The sequence below is a fragment of the Triturus cristatus genome, chromosome 2_1 (assembly GCF_964204655.1).
Source record: "Triturus cristatus chromosome 2_1, aTriCri1.1, whole genome shotgun sequence".
Taxonomy (NCBI): Eukaryota; Metazoa; Chordata; class Amphibia; order Caudata; family Salamandridae; genus Triturus; species Triturus cristatus.
In genome coordinates, this window is record NC_140581.1 from 981,892,033 (window position 1) to 981,913,060 (window position 21,028).

Consider the following 21,028-nt stretch of genomic DNA (forward strand, 5'->3'; position numbering starts at 1 on the left):
AATGACACGCATGAATCTGTAAAATTCCCCTTGGGTTTGCAAGTGATTAGTATGTGTCGTAGGGACAAACGAAAGTCCGCGTCCCAAAAGAGATTTTTCTTGGTGAGAAAGATTATATGATGATATATTAATCACTAGTTCACCGTTTTGCCACTTCGTAAAGCTTTGCCGCTGCTTTCCTTTCCCTCTCCTGGTTTTTCTTGGGGGGTTGATTTGGACATGTCTTTTGTTGGAGGTGGACGTCCCTGATCCGTTACCTGTGATAAAAAAGACGATGTGGATGCTGTTGAGGTAGTAGGAATCGTGACAGTTGGTGTATGATCCCCTGGGGTAGGAGAACCAGACAGTCGGACTGGATGTGTTGAAGGCGCCGGTGTGCGGCTGGTGGTAGTGTCTTTTTCTGACGCTAGACTTTCATCTGAGGTTGTAGGTGTCTTTTTAGTGTCGAATCTTTTACGAGTGTATATCTCCGCCCACGTATAAACCTCATTAAGTTTATAGTCGATGGTATCGCGTCTATACTTGCGCAGTTTGCCTTCTTGTAACTCCCTCTCATATCCATCTAGTTTCTGGTTGAGGATCTCCAAATGTAACCTCCAAGAATCCGCTTCCATGCGAAATTCTAGTTCTGTTTTCAAGGAAGTGATTTCTTCTTCTAGATCTTTAATAGTTTTTGACAATTCTTCAATGATTAAGAGAATGAGATCTAATGAGCACTTATTAAGGATTGAGTACCATTTATCCATGAAGACTGTGTTCAAATGGAAACGAAATAGCATCGGTTTGATGGCCAGGCGTAGTCCACGCGGAATTCTCTTTGCTTTGTGATATTGAACAAGCGTAGAGGCATGAAGTCTCTGGTTAAGCTGTCTCCTGGTAATGAATTCCAGTTGGCGAAGTTGTTGAGTTATTGAACCACCATGTGAGTCCGTAATTTTCACTTCTTGCATAAGTGAATAGATTTGGGAAGCCTCATCTGAGGTATAAGCTTTAGTATTGGCTCTATTGTCCGTGATATTTGTAATCGCATCAAAAGACATGATTACATTTAGCACAGTGCGCAGCGTCAATCATTAGTTGATTGTCCTTTCTGATCTAGTTTCTTCATGCCCGATTGACAGCGGGCATTACGCTGCAGCACCTATATCATTCAGAATATACCTTTGGTTGAATTAGAAAATAAGGAGTGCGCTGCTCATCTCTTTTTGCACAAATAGGCTGGAACACCCATCTCCAACAAAATGTCCCATAGCTTCTCCCTCTGGACCAGGTCAAATGCAGATCGAAGATCTACAAAGATCAAATACAAACTGCCGGCCCCCAGAGTCACCGTCTTCCAGAATACCATCTGTAATCTAAACAATTGGTCAATGGTGGAAACTTTAGCACGAAAATCCGCTTGTAGGTAGGTCAGGATGTGATGGTCGTCCATCCAACACTGCAACCTTGATAGAAGAATGCGGGCCATTAATTTCTGGAAAACGTCAATAAGACTAATGGGGCGGTAGTTGACCGGGTCCAGGGGGGATGCCTTTTTATGGATGGGAATAATCTCCGCGCCCAGCCAAGTTGGAAGAATTTCCATAGCCAGGAGTATGGCGTTAAAATATAGGCACATGTAAGGGACCCAAACCTTCTGCTCACTCAGAAACAGATCTCCCGGTATGCGGTCCAGTCCGGGGGCTTTCCCCGTGGCCAGACTTTTAAGGGCTCCCTGAGTTTCCTGCAGGGTGACTGGATAGTAGTCCGGGTCAGTAGTGACTTTTGTGTCTGGAGCAGGTGTGACTGAGTCTGTTGAGGTCACAATATTAGTATGCGCGAAGAGGGGTTTAAAGTGCGCTATCCACACATCTTCACTCAAATTATGTGTTATAGCACTCGACCCTTCAGACGAACCTGATCTAACCAGGTTCCAAAATGCCCTGTAATCACGTCCATCAAGGGCATCTTTTATATTATCCCATCTACGGGCCTCCCATTCTGATTTGGACTCCGCTGTAATACTTTTGTAAGCGAGTCTGGCCCCTCTTATACTCTCAACTGAGCCAGTTTTAACCTCCCTAACAAGGACTCGTTTTGCCTCCCTACAGGATTTGTTAACCCACTGCTCCTGGATTCTTGGCCGGACCCTCCCGTGAGCTGGGGTATAAAAATAATCAGCTAGGGAGGTGAATGAGCTCAAACGCCAGAAAGTAGGAGCAATCATAGGTGACCGGAAAAAAGAAAGCCTCTGCAAAGGACGAGGCAACTAGTTGGTAGAGCTCAGATACTTTATCCGATGCCAGTACAAACTTAGCCCATTTAATACGTCTGCCTCCTGCCACAGTGATTAAATTGGGGTCTGGATAAGAATCGTGCTCCCCCACTCCAAGTTTACTGTTCAATGCTGAATGAAGTTCTAGAGACAAGAGATTGTGGTCACTATCCACTCTCTCAATTACAGTGAAGGTCTTAATTTGGGACCACAATTCAACATTGACCATAATATAGTCAATGGTCGTAGTTTTCCCCACTCTATTATAAGTGGGCTTCCCTGGGGGGTCGGCAGAAAGTCTGCCATTGCAAGCTCTAAGGGAATGGGAGACTAAAAGCTTATTTATCTGCAGCGCCAATGGAGTCAGGCGCTTAGCTGGATACAATAAGCACTCCTGAATATGCCAGATAGAATCCTCCTCTGCAGTTACAGACGGGATCCCCACCAATGGTTCAAAATGACAATTGAAGTCACCACCCAATATTCTATGTGTAGGAGCGGGGTACAGTGCGAGGAGTTCGTCAATAGCCTCAATCAGGGGAGAACACCTGGAGTGGGGAGTGGGGCGCAGGTAGATGTTAAATATCACTGCTGACGTGCCATCCAGATATTTAAGGGCAATGAAGATCCGGGGAGTGTGTATCGATCACTGTCACTGAACACCCCAGATGAGTAGCTACCCATGTGCACAAACCCCCCGATGGTCTACCCCTCAATCCCTGTACAGCTGGGATGTGGTAGCATGCATAGCCCACCCTGAGGGGGACGGATGTCATCCAGGTCTCTTGGAACAGACACACGTCATATTGGTCCACTAACTCCCCCCAATCTGGGTTCGATAACTTAGAGCCTAACCCCGCTACATTCCAAGACCCTATAAATGAGCTACGTAACTGGGGCCTTGAGGAATTGGCTATGGCGGGCAGTGGCAAACAAATACAAGGGATTCCTTCTTGTATGGTTGTCCCGTTTCCATCTCCTTGGCCACAAGCTTTGAGATTTACAATTAGTAGAGGCAGCAGTGGATCCACTATTACTGCCCCCCCTGCGGTCTGAGGGAGATCCTCCCCTTGCCACTCACCCGCCTTCGCCTCCGAGCACTCGGCTGGAATACGATCTATATAATTATGCCAAGGGCAGGAGGCTAGTCAATCCACATTATTCAAAGCACTAAATCTATTTTCCACAGGTATATTATATTTAGACCTCTCACCGTCCTTATGAGGGTAAGATGCTCCAAAACCACCAGGGAACCTTTCCTGTGGGTAAAAATACCCTAAGTGAAGGGGGGTAATCGGGCCTTGATGACAGGGTCCGCCCCATTCTAATATATGATTAACCACGCCAGGATCTCTAAAATTGATGATCACACAATCCCCACCAATATCTTTAGTATTATTCCCTATCCAACTAACTCTTCTGGCAAATAGTATTTCCCCTTGGCCTGAATTCGTTAATGGCCTGCATTTGTTCAACCAGAATATGATTTTATACTTTAGCTCGTGAACGTTTCGCCTCGCTCTTCTACCAATGGCGGAACTCCAGATAGTACCACCACAAAGGGTGAGGCCTCTGGGGGTAGCTGGATAGAGGGTAGTGGTCGTTTGGGGGTATTGACTGGCGGTTTGGGTGTAGACTTATAAGGTACCATTCCTCGAATTGGCAACTGTTTATTTATCCCCGTTGAGGTTGATGTCGGGATGCTGGTACAAAGACCCGCTATGCTTAAGTGTCCGCTTGGGAGAATAGCGGGGCAGAAGATGGTAGTTCCAGTAGGACAATTGGTTATAGACGATGGACCTGGCCCTGGTTCCCGTTTATCTGGTCGAGGTCCTACACCTTGACTTCGATCTTGGATTGTCTGTTTAGCATTGCCTACGTCTGGAGTAGGGGGAATATTCCCTATCGGCGATATTGGCTGGGGGGTTACACCACTTTTTGTATTTATCATGGACACAACTTTATCAATTCTACTCATCAGGGTTTTAAACTGAGATTTGATAAGTTGTTCCATATGAGCTTGCAAATCAATTATTAAGTGGGTAGCCCACAGAGGGGGAGCTAAAGTAGAAAAAGAGGGCCCTGCATCTGGCTGTGGAATGTTAGAGGCAGGTGTAGTGGGCCTAGCAGCTTTTTTGTTGTGGTTTAGGCTTCTTTTTTCTAGGGCAGTTCTTGGATGGCTAGTTAACTACCTGCCGAGCCAAGTGGGGAGGAAGATTACTACTAGAGCCTACCTCTGACTCTATCTGAGTGCACGGAAGGTCCGCAAACGAGGATGCTAACAGCGAATAAGGAGAGTTAGCTGTGGCTAAAGAAACATTCCCAGGTGGCGTATTAGGTAGTATAGTAGGTGTCAATGAGAGACGCCTTTCAGTGTTTTCTATGGCTGAATCTACCACCCCTATAGTCTTTTGAAGCATTTTGTCTATTGCAGTTAGGCTTGGGAGTGGTGTTATAGAGACGGCTGTTTGGCGTGTGATAGGACGTGTGGTTGGGGGAATGGTTTTGACCATAATTCCGATCAAAAAGTTCACACCAAATGTAGAAAAAGAAAAGTACTACAAAATGTGATTTAAAACTACTTAAAATCCTGATAAGAAAAGCATGTAAACGTACTATGAGTCAACAATTAGGAGTTGTCACAGAAGTAGTTATTAACTGACTAGTTAAAACGTTTCCAGAGTTCATATGTCCAATTCAACCACCTCAATCCCTGTGCTGTCCGACCTTGGGAGTAGGCCCGGCCCAGCCTCTTCTGGCCCCTGACGGCCACAGACGGGCTGCCCTTTGCCCGGTCTTAGCCCGGCGCCCGCCCACGCGCGTCCCGCGCGGCGGGAGGATCCGGTCAATTAAGTACTTCCGATCACCTGGGGGAGGGGCAAGCAATCCGTCGGCGCTGGGTCCCTGGGCGCAGAGTTCTCCACCAGGCACGCCCCAACAGCAGCGCGATGTGTTTCCCCTATAAATCAAGGTCCTTTGAACCAGCCGCCAACACACGTATCGTCTGCTGAACAGATTAGTGTTGTCTGGAGACAAAGAAGGCAGACGGGCCGAGTGACAGCCACAAGACAAGAAGCCAAAAATTAAAAAGTGTTGAACAGCGCCATCTGGTGCTTATACAGAAAAAGGTAGAGTCTTTTAGTAAATGGAGAAATGTCACGAGCACACCTTCTCACTCGAAAGGCTAGATAAATAACCAACAAAAAAAAGGGGGAAGTTCAATCCAGCGCAACCTTGCGCATTAACGGCAGGAAAGGAATGAAAACGCCTCGCAAAAATGTGAGGGGGGGCTTGCAGCGCGACCTCGCGCTAGACTGCGGGGTGACTGTGGAAACAGACAGGGAGAAGAGATTCCTTCTAGATGTTCTTAAAGCTCCAAGTCCTCTTCCAAATCACAGCGATGCAGCAAAAGGGAACCTGAAGGGGAAGAGAAATCCAGGGAAAGAACAACAGGAAGGATCCAACGAAGGACGGTCAATTGTAGGAGTGTCACCAAGTTTACCTGCTCCCTCCCTCAGCCCTCCGGATCCAGCACGCCGACACTGCCCACAGGAGAGCCACAGCAATCAAACCAGAGCGGTAACAGACTCCAAGGTACCAGCCCTCGAGCAGCACAACCCCTCAGAAGAATCCGAAAGAGTCCGAAAGAATGCAAAACAGACAGCAAAGCAGACAGCGGGCCTTAGTACAACTCCGGCTCCACCAGTTCCAGCAATCTCGAGGCTCCAAGCATCAGAGGAGGTTTAGCGGAGGGGCAAGAATGGGAACGCCAAGACATATATATATATATAGTTATATTGGTATATTTGAAAAATAGTAGAAAATTAATATATAGATTATAATTATTAAATAAAAAAAGAGTTTTATGATGTGTATATATATTTATATATCATCTGGTGGTGGTGGCGATGGGGACCCGAGGCAGCCTTCAGCACATGGATTGGGGGATCAACTTGGCACGTATTTGCCCCTTCCCTCCCTTAATTGGCATATCTTCAACGCAGCTCCGCCCAGGATACTCACCTAACAAGTGCATGCTGGGACTTGAAGTCCTTAATATCGGACAACAGCTGCGAAGCGGAGCCTGCGTCGTTCCAGCCAATAGGAACGCAGCACGAACTTTAAAGGTGGGACTAAGTGATTCCTTGTGGGAAAAAGGCATCTGAGGAAGGCATGTAGCCGAAATGCATTATGCCAGCAAGCCACGGTGAATAAAGGTCTGCCACTGAGTACCCCGCTGTGTCCTCTAGTCTTTCTCCTGATCGACGTTTTTCGCATATATTTATATATATACACATTCAAATATGTGTTTTTGTAATAAGTTTTTAGTTATATATATGTTTAAATATTGCTTAAACACATTTCAATTACATTATAATAATGTTCTAAGCTGAAACATTTAATATTTACAGTTTAACAGTATATTAAAAACTATATTATCGTATATATTTTTCAATATTAGTGTAAAACGATAAGGTTTTCAATAGTTTTGTACTTATCATTATAAGTATACAAAAACTATATTTTTGTGATCAATATCAAAGGGTCCAGGAAAGAAACAGATGCCTTGAGTGGTGTATTTGTGAGAGAACCTGGTTAGGAGTCCTGTTGGTCTCCGGTAGCTTAGGAACAGTAAAGCATGGGGTCTTCCTGTTCCCTCCAAGTGAAGTTTTTTCTCAGTCTGCAAAATCTAGTCCTGTGGCATTCACATCTGAAGTTCCGCAGGGTTCAATCCTGAGCCATGTGCTTTGCAACCTTTATATGTTCGCCCTTTGGCAGACATTGCAGAAAAATCTGGGATTGACCATCTTTTCATATGCCGACGATACGCAGATTATTTTCTCGTTATCGCCGGCTCAACACCAGGATCCTTCTTTACTCAAAATTGGTCTGCACAACATCTCTTTATGGATGTCCAGTAATGCCTTGAGGCTAAACGGTTCTAAGACTGAGGTTCTCATCCTGGGGAACAATCCTAAGCTTTGGGGAGCCAGCCACTGGCCTGTCTCTTTGGGACCTTTGCCTACCCCGGTTCCTAAGGTTAAGAACCTGGATTTTTACATTGATAGCAAGCTTTATCTCGCTGCCCATATCTCACGAGTCCCCTCGGCCTGCTTTGCTGTCCTCAAATAGTTAAAGAAAATTCTTTGGCTAATTCCACCGGCTGCTCAGAGAACTGTCCTGCAGGCCCTGGTGATCTCTAGGCTTGATTACGGTAATGTGCTGTATCTGGGTTCGGGCAAGACCTATGTTCTAAGTCTTCAGCTTATTCAGAATGCAGCAGCCCGCCTACTTTTTCAGTTGCCTCGGCACACCTCCGCTTCCCCCCTGCTTCATCAACTTCAGGTAGTAGTCCAGAAATTTGCCAATGGGGTCAAAGATAGATTTACATCCAGAGACTATTGGGCGAAATGGGGGGTCTTGAGGATCCTTATGTATTTTAGGGATCATGTACAAATGAGGGCGTTGTGGGTTAGTTGATGATAGAAAAAGACGTGTATTATTATCAATCCATGTTTGTTCAAGGGCCTCATTGAGAATAGAATTAAGTAGCTCCAAAAGCAATGTTGTAGGATCGCTTGCCAATTGCAAATAGGTGTTGGTATCAGAGATGTGTGCCAATACTTTGGAGTGGTAATATTCTGTGTCCATCAACACTATAGCTCCTCCTTTGTCTGCCGGTTGAATTGTAATCAAGGGATTTTGTGATAGTTTGGACAGAATTAATCGTTCATGTTTTGACATGTTGTTGTGATGTTTGGGTTTGTAGTTGAGTTTTTCCAGATCTTTGTTGACCAATGTCTCAAAACTATCCAAAGTTTTGTGAGATGCTGGTGGCATAAAGGTGCTCTTGGGTTTGAATGGATGATAGGTAGAAATCTCATCTTGTGTGGTATCAGGTACAACATCATTGAAGAAATGTCTTAGGCGAATGACACGCATGAATCTGTAAAATTCCCCTTGGGTTTGCAAGTGATTAGTATGTGTCGTAGGGACAAACGAAAGTCCGCGTCCCAAAAGAGATTTTTCTTGGTGAGAAAGATTATATGATGATATATTAATCACTAGTTCACCGTTTTGCCACTTCGTAAAGCTTTGCCGCTGCTTTCCTTTCCCTCTCCTGGTTTTTCTTGGGGGGTTGATTTGGACATGTCTTTTGTTGGAGGTGGACGTCCCTGATCCGTTACCTGTGATAAAAAAGACGATGTGGATGCTGTTGAGGTAGTAGGAATCGTGACAGTTGGTGTATGATCCCCTGGGGTAGGAGAACCAGACAGTCGGACTGGATGTGTTGAAGGCGCCGGTGTGCGGCTGGTGGTAGTGTCTTTTTCTGACGCTAGACTTTCATCTGAGGTTGTAGGTGTCTTTTTAGTGTCGAATCTTTTACGAGTGTATATCTCCGCCCACGTATAAACCTCATTAAGTTTATAGTCGATGGTATCGCGTCTATACTTGCGCAGTTTGCCTTCTTGTAACTCCCTCTCATATCCATCTAGTTTCTGGTTGAGGATCTCCAAATGTAACCTCCAAGAATCCGCTTCCATGCGAAATTCTAGTTCTGTTTTCAAGGAAGTGATTTCTTCTTCTAGATCTTTAATAGTTTTTGACAATTCTTCAATGATTAAGAGAATGAGATCTAATGAGCACTTATTAAGGATTGAGTACCATTTATCCATGAAGACTGTGTTCAAATGCAAACGAAATAGCATCGGTTTGATGGCCAGGCGTAGTCCACGCGGAATTCTCTTTGCTTTGTGATATTGAACAAGCGTAGAGGCATGAAGTCTCTGGTTAAGCTGTCTCCTGGTAATGAATTCCAGTTGGCGAAGTTGTTGAGTTATTGAACCACCATGTGAGTCCGTAATTTTCACTTCTTGTATAAGTGAATAGATTTGGGAAGCCTCATCTGAGGTATAAGCTTTAGTATTGGCTCTATTGTCCGTGATATTTGTAATCGCATCAAAAGACATGATTACATTTAGCACAGTGCGCAGCGTCAATCATTAGTTGATTGTCCTTTCTGATCTAGTTTCTTCATGCCCGATTGACAGCGGGCATTACGCTGCAGCACCTATATCATTCAGAATATACCTTTGGTTGAATTAGAAAATAAGGAGTGCGCTGCTCATCTCTTTTTGCACAAATAGGCTGGAACACCCATCTCCAACAAAATGTCCCATAGCTTCTCCCTCTGGACCAGGTCAAATGCAGATCGAAGATCTACAAAGATCAAATACAAACTGCCGGCCCCCAGAGTCACCGTCTTCCAGAATACCATCTGTAATCTAAACAATTGGTCAATGGTGGAAACTTTAGCACGAAAATCCGCTTGTAGGGAGGTCAGGATGTGATGGTCGTCCATCCAACACTGCAACCTTGATAGAAGAATGCGGGCCATTAATTTCTGGAAAACGTCAATAAGACTAATGGGGCGGTAGTTGACCGGGTCCAGGGGGGATGCCTTTTTATGGATGGGAATAATCTCCGCGCCCAGCCAAGTTGGAAGAATTTCCATAGCCAGGAGTATGGCGTTAAAATATAGGCACATGTAAGGGACCCAAACCTTCTGCTCACTCAGAAACAGATCTCCCGGTATGCGGTCCAGTCCGGGGGCTTTCCCCGTGGCCAGACTTTTAAGGGCTCCCTGAGTTTCCTGCAGGGTGACTGGATAGTAGTCCGGGTCAGTAGTGACTTTTGTGTCTGGAGCAGGTGTGACTGAGTCTGTTGAGGTCACAATATTAGTATGCGCGAAGAGGGGTTTAAAGTGCGCTATCCACACATCTTCACTCAAATTATGTGTTATAGCACTCGACCCTTCAGACGAACCTGATCTAACCAGGTTCCAAAATGCCCTGTAATCACGTCCATCAAGGGCATCTTTTATATTATCCCATCTACGGGCCTCCCATTCTGATTTGGACTCCGCTGTAATACTTTTGTAAGCGAGTCTGGCCCCTCTTATACTCTCAACTGAGCCAGTTTTAACCTCCCTAACAAGGACTCGTTTTGCCTCCCTACAGGATTTGTTAACCCACTGCTCCTGGATTCTTGGCCGGACCCTCCCGTGAGCTGGGGTATAAAAATAATCAGCTAGGGAGGTGAATGAGCTCAAACGCCAGAAAGTAGGAGCAATCATAGGTGACCGGAAAAAAGAAAGCCTCTGCAAAGGACGAGGCAACTAGTTGGTAGAGCTCAGATACTTTATCCGATGCCAGTACAAACTTAGCCCATTTAATACGTCTGCCTCCTGCCACAGTGATTAAATTGGGGTCTGGATAAGAATCGTGCTCCCCCACTCCAAGTTTACTGTCCAATGCTGAATGAAGTTCTAGAGACAAGAGATTGTGGTCACTATCCACTCTCTCAATTACAGTGAAGGTCTTAATTTGGGACCACAATTCAACATTGACCATAATATAGTCAATGGTCGTAGTTTTCCCCACTCTATTATAAGTGGGCTTCCCTGGGGGGGTCGGCAGAAAGTCTGCCATTGCAAGCTCTAAGGGAATGGGAGACTAAAAGCTTATTTATCTGCAGCGCCAATGGAGTCAGGCGCTTAGCTGGATACAATAAGCACTCCTGAATATGCCAGATAGAATCCTCCTCTGCAGTTACAGACGGGATCCCCACCAATGGTTCAAAATGACAATTGAAGTCACCACCCAATATTCTATGTGTAGGAGCGGGGTACAGTGCGAGGAGTTCGTCAATAGCCTCAATCAGGGGAGAACACCTGGAGTGGGGAGTGGGGCGCAGGTAGATGTTAAATATCACTGCTGACGTGCCATCCAGATATTTAAGGGCAATGAAGATCCGGGGAGTGTGTATCGATCACTGTCACTGAACACCCCAGATGAGTAGCTACCCATGTGCACAAACCCCCCGATGGTCTACTCCTCAATCCCTGTACAGCTGGGATGTGGTAGCATGCATAGCCCACCCTGAGGGGGACGGATGTCATCCAGGTCTCTTGGAACAGACACACGTCATATTGGTCCACTAACTCCCCCCAATCTGGGTTCGATAACTTAGAGCCTAACCCCGCTACATTCCAAGACCCTATAAATGAGCTACGTAACTGGGGCCTTGAGGAATTGGCTATGGCGGGCAGTGGCAAACAAATACAAGGGATTCCTTCTTGTATGGTTGTCCCGTTTCCATCTCCTTGGCCACAAGCTTTGAGATTTACAATTAGTAGAGGCAGCAGTGGATCCACTATTACTGCCCCCCCTGCGGTCTGAGGGAGATCCTCCCCTTGCCACTCACCCGCCTTCGCCTCCGGGCACTCGGCTGGAATACGATCTATATAATTATGCCAAGGGCAGGAGGCTAGTCAATCCACATTATTCAAAGCACTAAATCTATTTTCCACAGGTATATTATATTTAGACCTCTCACCGTCCTTATGAGGGTAAGATGCTCCAAAACCACCAGGGAACCTTTCCTGTGGGTAAAAATACCCTAAGTGAAGGGGGGTAATCGGGCCTTGATGACAGGGTCCGCCCCATTCTAATATATGATTAACCACGCCAGGATCTCTAAAATTGATGATCACACAATCCCCACCAATATCTTTAGTATTATTCCCTATCCAACTAACTCTTCTGGCAAATAGTATTTCCCCTTGGCCTGAATTCGTTAATGGCCTGCATTTGTTCAACCAGAATATGATTTTATACTTTAGCTCGTGAACGTTTCGCCTCGCTCTTCTACCAATGGCGGAACTCCAGATAGTACCACCACAAAGGGTGAGGCCTCTGGGGGTAGCTGGATAGAGGGTAGTGGTCGTTTGGGGGTATTGACTGGCGGTTTGGGTGTAGACTTATAAGGTACCATTCCTCGAATTGGCAACTGTTTATTTATCCCCGTTGAGGTTGATGTCGGGATGCTGGTACAAAGACCCGCTATGCTTAAGTGTCCGCTTGGGAGAATAGCGGGGCAGAAGATGGTAGTTCCAGTAGGACAATTGGTTATAGACGATGGACCTGGCCCTGGTTCCCGTTTATCTGGTCGAGGTCCTACACCTTGACTTCGATCTTGGATTGTCTGTTTAGCATTGCCTACGTCTGGAGTAGGGGGAATATTCCCTATCGGCGATATTGGCTGGGGGGTTACACCACTTTTTGTATTTATCATGGACACAACTTTATCAATTCTACTCATCAGGGTTTTAAACTGAGATTTGATAAGTTGTTCCATATGAGCTTGCAAATCAATTATTAAGTGGGTAGCCCACAGAGGGGGAGCTAAAGTAGAAAAAGAGGGCCCTGCATCTGGCTGTGGAATGTTAGAGGCAGGTGTAGTGGGCCTAGCAGCTTTTTTGTTGTGGTTTAGGCTTCTTTTTTCTAGGGCAGTTCTTGGATGGCTAGTTAACTACCTGCCGAGCCAAGTGGGGAGGAAGATTACTACTAGAGCCTACCTCTGACTCTATCTGAGTGCACGGAAGGTCCGCAAACGAGGATGCTAACAGCGAATCAGGAGAGTTAGCTGTGGCTAAAGAAACATTCCCAGGTGGCGTATTAGGTAGTATAGTAGGTGTCAATGAGAGACGCCTTTCAGTGTTTTCTATGGCTGAATCTACCACCCCTATAGTCTTTTGAAGCATTTTGTCTATTGCAGTTAGGCTTGGGAGTGGTGTTATAGAGACGGCTGTTTGGCGTGTGATAGGACGTGTGGTTGGGGGAATGGTTTTGACCATAATTCCGATCAAAAAGTTCACACCAAATGTAGAAAAAGAAAAGTACTACAAAATGTGATTTAAAACTACTTAAAATCCTGATAAGAAAAGCATGTAAACGTACTATGAGTCAACAATTAGGAGTTGTCACAGAAGTAGTTATTAACTGACTAGTTAAAACGTTTCCAGAGTTCATATGTCCAATTCAACCACCTCAATCCCTGTGCTGTCCGACCTTGGGAGTAGGCCCGGCCCAGCCTCTTCTGGCCCCTGACGGCCACAGACGGGCTGCCCTTTGCCCGGTCTTAGCCCGGCGCCCGCCCACGCGCGTCCCGCGCGGCGGGAGGATCCGGTCAATTAAGTACTTTCGATCACCTGGGGGAGGAGCAAGCAATCCGGTCGGCGCTGGGTCCCTGGGCGCAGAGTTCTCCACCAGGCACGCCCCAACAGCAGCGCGATGTGTTTCCCCTATAAATCAAGGTCCTTTGAACCAGCCGCCAACACACGTATCGTCTGCTGAACAGATTAGTGTTGTCTGGAGACAAAGAAGGCAGACGGGCCGAGTGACAGCCACAAGACAAGAAGCCAAAAATTAAAAAGTGTTGAACAGCGCCATCTGGTGCTTATACAGAAAAAGGTAGAGTCTTTTAGTAAATGGAGAAATGTCACGAGCACACCTTCTCACTCGAAAGGCTAGATAAATAACCAACAAAAAAAAGGGGGAAGTTCAATCCAGCGCAACCTTGCGCATTAACGGCAGGAAAGGAATGAAAACGCCTCGCAAAAATGTGAGGGGGGGCTTGCAGCGCGACCTCGCGCTAGACTGCGGGGTGACTGTGGAAACAGACAGGGAGAAGAGATTCCTTCTAGATGTTCTTAAAGCTCCAAGTCCTCTTCCAAATCACAGCGATGCAGCAAAAGGGAACCTGAAGGGGAAGAGAAATCCAGGGAAAGAACAACAGGAAGGATCCAACGAAGGACGGTCAATTGTAGGAGTGTCACCAAGTTTACCTGCTCCCTCCCTCAGCCCTCCGGATCCAGCACGCCGACACTGCCCACAGGAGAGCCACAGCAATCAAACCAGAGCGGTAACAGACTCCAAGGTACCAGCCCTCGAGCAGCACAACCCCTCAGAAGAATCCGAAAGAGTCCGAAAGAATGCAAAACAGACAGCAAAGCAGACAGCGGGCCTTAGTACAACTCCGGCTCCACCAGTTCCAGCAATCTCGAGGCTCCAAGCATCAGAGGAGGTTTAGCGGAGGGGCAAGAATGGGAACGCCAAGACATATATATATATATAGTTATATTGGTATATTTGAAAAATAGTAGAAAATTAATATATAGATTATAATTATTAAATAAAAAAAGAGTTTTATGATGTGTATATATATTTATATATATACACATTCAAATATGTGTTTTTGTAATAAGTTTTTAGTTATATATATGTTTAAATATTGCTTAAACACATTTCAATTACATTATAATAATGTTCTAAGCTGAAACATTTAATATTTACAGTTTAACTGTATATTAAAAACTATATTATCGTATATATTTTTCAATATTAGTGTAAAACGATAAGGTTTTCAATAGTTTTGTACTTATCATTATAAGTATACAAAAACTATATTTTTGTGATCAATATCAAAGGGTCCAGGAAAGAAACAGATGCCTTGAGTGGTGTATTTGTGAGAGAACCTGGTTAGGAGTCCTGTTGGTCTCCGGTAGCTTAGGAACAGTAAAGCATGGGGTCTTCCTGTTCCCTCCAAGTGAAGTTTTTTCTCAGTCTGCAAAATCTAGTCCTGTGGCATTCACATCTGAAGTTCCGCAGGGTTCAATCCTGAGCCATGTGCTTTGCAACCTTTATATGTTCGCCCTTTGGCAGACATTGCAGAAAAATCTGGGATTGACCATCTTTTCATATGCCGACGATACGCAGATTATTTTCTCGTTATCGCCGGCTCAACACCAGGATCCTTCTTTACTCAAAATTGGTCTGCACAACATCTCTTTATGGATGTCCAGTAATGCCTTGAGGCTAAACGGTTCTAAGACTGAGGTTCTCATCCTGGGGAACAATCCTAAGCTTTGGGGAGCCAGCCACTGGCCTGTCTCTTTGGGACCTTTGCCTACCCCGGTTCCTAAGGTTAAGAACCTGGATTTTTACATTGATAGCAAGCTTTATCTCGCTGCCCATATCTCACGAGTCCCCTCGGCCTGCTTTGCTGTCCTCAAATAGTTAAAGAAAATTCTTTGGCTAATTCCACCGGCTGCTCAGAGAACTGTCCTGCAGGCCCTGGTGATCTCTAGGCTTGATTACGGTAATGTGCTGTATCTGGGTTCGGGCAAGACCTATGTTCTAAGTCTTCAGCTTATTCAGAATGCAGCAGCCCGCCTACTTTTTCAGTTGCCTCGGCACACCTCCGCTTCCCCCCTGCTTCATCAACTTCATTGGCTCAGGGTCAGCAAGCGTATTGAGTTTAAGGCCCTCTGTTATATGTTTCGAGCTCACCACAGCCTGGCCCCCGAGCACATACTCAATCTTGTCAAGCCTTATCGACCCTCTTGCAACCTAAGATCGGCCAATCTCTCTCTTTTCTAGGGGAACGTCTTGACTCGCATGAGAGGCTGCTCATTTTCCTTCCTTGGACCTAAATTATGGAATTCCCTCCCGCTCGATCTTAGGAATTGTCAATCTCTCCTCGATTTCCGAAAAAAGCTAAAGACTTTTCTGTTTGGTTAGGCATAATGGCCAACTGAGCTCCGCTCTTGTCTGTTCCGCTTTCAGCCCCAGGAAACCCTGTTGGGTAGCTGCGCGCTCTATAAATCTTTTAAATAAATAAATAAAAGGGGTGCTCTCAATTTCGGGGTTCTCCCCAGTCCTTATCTGTCCCAGGGATAGGAGCTCAATTGCCTCCTGCCCCACCTCCATGTCTGTGCGATACACTGGGTATTCTCAGGAGTTTTCCAATGTTATGGCTTATTGTCAAATCCATTTGCATTACCTTGGATGACTTCCTTATTTGAGCCCCAGAGTCTCTCATTAGAGGAATCTGGTGGCTTCTGGCTGCATACAAGTCCATGTTTGAATGAATACAAGTCCAGTAATCTTTGCATATCAAACCCATCAACACCAAACAGGGTTCCAGAATGTACTAAGATTTATGACTCATTTCAGGAGTTTGGCATTGGTTACCCAAAGGCTAATGTAGTTTAAGTCACTGCTTTCTGCAGAGATAGTAAGGAAGAGCTGACAGATGGATAGGAGAGGAGAGGTTTCCCTTTTCTTTTTAGAAGTGTACATCCAAAACGCAACAGGCTATAATCCATGCAACTTGGAGGCTTCAGGAGTCTCATCAACGCTCATAACAGAGAATGAAAGAATGGGATTAATCTCTTCTTATGCTGCGAGAAGGAAGGTAATGTAGTTTTTGTAATTGTCAGTGCAAATGACCGAGGTGTCATGATCCGCAGCAGTGCTGTAAGAACAGGTAGTTTGAAGATATAGATTCTTTTCCTCTTTCTGTTTTCTCATTTCCTTTGCCCCCGGTCTACTGCTGATTGGTATAAGTATCCTTGCATGGTTGTTAGTGAGTTCATAGAGCATCACTCCTAGATGATCCATATTACCAGGTTAGTGCAAAGCTGTCATGAGAGAAATGAAGACGTTTTGTTGGGTAGGTCGAATAAATTCCCCATCTCATAAAGTATTGTGCCTACCTCTCCCTCACCTCATTTCTTTATTAAAGTATCTCTCGATCTCCCTAAAGTTTCGGGATTATAGGGAGAAGATTTAGTGGACTCCATAACTAGCAACATTTTTATCAATACCTATTTTCTCTTCACTCCGGTATCTCAGTACTCCTGAAATATAAGTCTGAGGCAAAAGAATCAATTGATTTGTCCAGGTTAACACCGGGGCCCATGTCCCCTTTGCCCCAACAATAGTTTCTTTTGTTATTCAACTTGCATCAGGCACATGTAGCCTTCGATACCACTGAAGGTTGATTCCAGATTTATAGAACCAAGGCTTTTACAGCTGATTCTGGGAATGTCCTGGCTCTATAAGCATGAGCGATTATTGCCTGGCAACAAAGGACACTCATGCTCAGGGACCTGCATTACCAAAACTGCTTTGATGACTAGCCTCATGAAAAGTCCCTCTCCACATTACATTGTTGTCCTATGGTAGGCCCTGCCCAACCAAGCACTGATGTGACCATGCAAGGAATTCCACCAGAATATATATCATATCAAGACATGTCTTATTCTGAATAAATTTCCCCACGGGAATACAATTGCAGGATTGATTCATTAACAGGTGTTCTCTATTCCCAAGGGGAGGACATAAGCCTTGACTTTGCAGCACTATATTTAGAATAACCTAGCAAAAGGATCCATCTAGCCATATACCTTACTGGCTGGAGCATCCACATATTAATCCCCAACTAAAACTAAACCAAATCAAATGGGGACCAATTAGGGAATCAACTGGCCTATTTGGGGTTGAAAAAGGAGTTTGGCAGGGTTGTGTACTATCACCCACACTATTCTTGTTGTTCATCAATGGATGTATTGACTACTTGCTGGCCTGCAACAATGACTCCTCGGCTCTTGGGGAAGACCTAGATCGCATCTTTGTTGTTTGCAGATGACATGCTGCTAATATCTCAGACCCCTAAGGGCCAAGAAACTGTCTTGAGCAAGTTTAGCCTTTTTTGCTCAGATCATGGCTTAGTGATAAATGAAACTAAATCTAAATGTATGCCCATGCACCCGCATAGAGGTATTAAAGGAATATTATTGCTAGAGGAGAAACAGAGAGAGGAAAGGAATTTGACTATCTATGAATATGTCTGTCCAGTACCAACTTCTGGGTAAATCAAGTCAAAAAGCACACTCATCTTAAAACACCAGGCAGCAGCATTATTAAAATTCGCAAACAATTCCTCCACCCACCCAGTCGCGCCGATTCTTGAAGCCTGGAGGGCCCAAGCCGTAGCTGCCGGTACCTAAGATGCGGAATTGTGAGGCCACGTTAACTTAGATGCACTGGAACTGACTGAGAATAACTTCTTGAGAAAGGTTCTTAAAAATCCCCGAAGCACTAATTTTTAAATTCACCCTAGACGTTTGGCTCATTATCTGCCTAATACAATGCAGACCAATTTTATACTGGCCTCGAGTCTGGTCGACCCCTGAATCGGTAAACTACAGAGAGGGCCTTCAAGACATACTTGATAGGTCCCAAGGTGGGAGAAAGTTCCTGTGGTTGGCCTTTGTGAAACAGACATGTTTCTCACTAGGACTAGAAAAGTATTGGACATATTCACAATCAATCTCCTCCCATAAAATAAAAAACCTGAAGGTAATTTACCAGTTGGGGGTCAGAACTAATTAGCCGTCCAGACCTGGGGAAACTGACTGAATCTTTCTTAGAATTTAAGCCATATTCTCTTTTTGAGAAATACATTGATTAAATTGACCCCCAATTCTCAAAATCACCATATATCAGGTTTAGAATGGGCACCTAACCTTTAACATATGTCACTTGTAAATGGAAAGCCAAGCATGAGGGTTCCAATTCCTGCCCTGCATAGGGAGAAACCGAGGAAACGACAGAACGTATATTGTTCTTTTGTTTAATATACACTTAACAGAGAAGGTGCTGGATAATTCCATTATGTCATTCTCTTGGCGTCCGCCACTATTGATAGAAATGAGAATCTGTAGAGCCGATACGTCCCCAGTCAGAGCTTTTTCATGTGTTACATTTTTAGAGAGTATTTGGCCAATCTGGTGCAAAGGTTTACCATCTACTAACCCAACAATAAAAAACAATGCATCAACAGAGGTTACCAAATCATATCTCTAGAATAATGCTGTATAATTTTATATACTAGACCAGTGTTTTATTTTTGCTATGCTGGTTTTATGCTACTTTTATGTATTGCTTTAAGACAGGATTGAAGTAAATTTTTTCGTATTGTTTTATTATGGATATTGCTTTTATGGTTTATGACTGAAATAAAGTAAGTTCAGGAGTTTTGATGTGGTACTGTGAGCTAGCTAACATTTACTCTTCAAATGAGAAGTCTCAGTCCCTGTATTATGTCAGCCAGCTTCCAGTGGTCAAATACTTCTAGGCTGCTTGGTAGGATATATGGAAACATAGCAGATATTTAGATATAAATGCATTTCACTTTTTCTTTAATGTGATTGAAATGCATTGATGAATATGCTGCTATTATTTTTTCTATAGTGAAATGCTGAAATATTAAGGTCAAATAGATTGTCAGGAATGATAAATTGTATTATATATTTCTTATTGTGTGTAATATAAATGCTTAGTCTATATTTTTGTATTTTGCTTCGACTGCAATCGATGAAATAAACTGAACTGAAACTGAAGATCAAACATTGAGTGGGGAGATGGGGCCACCTCTTGTTAGCCTTTGCTTTGCTGACAGTGTCAGTCACATTTTGGGGCGACCTACAGGACAACCGTTTGGTAATTGACTTGTCAGTGACCATGAGTGATGCGTGTCCATATTGGGAAGAGAAGAGCATATCAGAGGCAAAAGAGTCCCTCGGACCTCACTCAAGCAGTGGCTTTGGCAGTATAATATGACGCTGGCATTGCCCTTACCCTTCAAGGAATTACTAACAAACCTCAGGTCGTCAGGGTACCTTTGTCTGTAAACAAGTGCTAAACACCCAGTGTTCAAAAGGAGTTAATGTTGCTGAGCTCTGGAAAAATATACCTTGAAATGGCAGAGTTACTAAACTATGAACAAAGGTGCAACTAGACCCAAACTTGGGGGTTGGGCTAGCATTTCAAACCACAGTAATGGGGCTACCACTTTCCACAATGCGGGTAGAGAAGTCCTTAGAGCCAGTTAGAGAGCACACATTGCCAAAATGTCTGGCTTTAATGTGCTAACATATGTATATATAGCATTTTTGCATGTCTGTATTTTCAGCCCTTTAATGCCCGATCTATTGGTTTTGCCAATAATTTCCACTCAGACACAATGCAATGCCGGAGCTTCAAGAGATCCCCCAGACTTGCGAGCATCGGATGTCAGCAAAATGTTTGATACAGGGAGAGTCTTATGCCTGAGTGCTTATCTAACACATAGAAACAAAGGTGCTTAAGACTCGTTGAAATGTGTCTTTTCTTACTAAAAGCAATGTAAGACACATAACAAAGATGTCCATGTACCAAGAAGAGGTTCATTGGGGATCTCCTAATAAACTCAAGAAGTGCTCCAACAGACATCGAGGTCTAGACTTGTATGAACCGTATTAAAGGTACTGAGATAAAGAAAATTATATGGGGCTTCTATGGGAATGTCATTAAATAAGGGGGGTTCACAAAGAGCTCAAAAGGAAGGGGCATTTACAGAGTGGAATACCTTCACAATGTAAAAACATGCATGCGTTTATATTCATATAGCACAGACCTAACTGGGGAGCAGTAGGTTGTTGTACATATTGGGGGGTGAGTGCATACATCGATTGAGGGTTTATATCTTTGAATTCTACAGTTGCCCACAATTGCACTATTGTAACAGATTAAGGGGCATATTTACGAGCCCCTATCGCCACCACAATGTCACTTTTTCTGATGTTGTGGTGGCAGTAGGGGCTTCGCCTTATTTATAAGTCAGCGTTAAGTAGGGTGACCAGGAGTCCGGGATTTGCCAGGAAGGTCCCGGGTTTTCTTCAGTTGTCCCGGCAGATTTCAGGAAATTTAGCTCACGTCCTGGTTTGTAGAGGGGACCGACTGAAAACAGCAGGAGGGGCTTTTTTATGTTTTACAAAGCAACGATGGTTAGCAGTTATTTCAAGAAAGACATTTAATCAACAGGCAAGCTACTGGGTTAAAAAAAATCATTTTATGTATGTTCTAAATGCCTGTTCTGTAATTCTCTGCTGTGGAGCCCTGTCATTCTGAGCGCTCTCTTCAAGTAAAATTGTAGTCTTTCTTCTTTTTTTGTGTACTGTCCTGGTTTTTTGCTTTGGAATTCTGGTCACCCTAGCGTTAAGTCACTTAACGTTTTTGCTGTTTCCATGTGTGCTGCATTGTG